Source organism: Apium graveolens, chromosome 5 (genome assembly GCF_009905375.1).
Source record: "Apium graveolens cultivar Ventura chromosome 5, ASM990537v1, whole genome shotgun sequence".
Classification (NCBI taxonomy): domain Eukaryota; kingdom Viridiplantae; phylum Streptophyta; class Magnoliopsida; order Apiales; family Apiaceae; genus Apium; species Apium graveolens.
Genome location: NC_133651.1, coordinates 166,041,272 through 166,042,084, shown reverse-complemented (window position 1 = coordinate 166,042,084; position 813 = coordinate 166,041,272). Strand labels below are relative to the sequence as shown.

At 41.5% G+C, this 813-nt stretch overlaps 1 non-coding gene across 1 annotated transcript; it reads left to right on the top strand.

Annotated features, from left to right (window-relative positions):
* Positions 1-351: 351 nt before the first annotated feature.
* On the top strand, positions 352-458 carry LOC141662217 (small nucleolar RNA R71). Its single transcript, XR_012550341.1, has one exon. It is a non-coding gene; the product is annotated as a small nucleolar RNA R71 (small nucleolar RNA).
* The last annotated feature ends 355 nt before the right edge of the window (positions 459-813 follow it).

Genomic DNA, 813 nt, shown 5'->3' with positions numbered 1-813 from the left:
GATTCATTAACAAGAGAACACTGATACGTAGCATGAGAACCTGCACAAAGCTCACAGACCATAGCTATTTGATTGACTTCATAGGTAGCTAGAGAGTCGACCTTCATAGACAGCGCTTGGAGCTGCGCTGCAATAGCGGTGGCTGCATCGACTTCCAGAATACCTGCTACCTTCCCAGGCATCATCCTTTGAGTTGGGTTTTGATGCTCATTTGCAGCCATAGTCTCAATAAGATTATAAGCCTCAGTATAGCTTTTGGCCCACAAGGCGCCTCCAGCTGTTGCATCGAGCATGGGCCGAGATTGGGCCCCCAAACCATTATAGAAACCAGTGATTACCATCCAATCGGGCATTCCATGATGTGGACACTTTCTCAATATTTCCTTGTAGCGCTCCCAAGCTTCGCACATAGATTCTGTAGGTTGCTGTGCAAACTGAGTAAGAGCACTCCTCATAGCAGCAGTCTTTGCCATTGGATAAAACTTCACCAGAAACTTTTGTGCAAGATCTTGCCAAGTAGTGATGGACCCAGCTGGTTCAGAATGTAACCAGTCCTTAGCTTTATCCCTCAGTGAGAATGGGAAAAGCCTCAGCTTGATAGCCTCATCAGTCATGCCATTATATTCGAAAGTACTACAGATCTCGACAAAATTCTTTATGTACATGTTGAAAGGAATATGTCCTAAGTCCAATCGTGTATTAGGATTTAAGAATAACTTTTATGTAATTTGTTTTGATTTCATTGATATTAATAAAGACTTGTTTTGTTTTTATTACGGGTTTTATCTATTTAAGTGTTTAAATAAGATATAC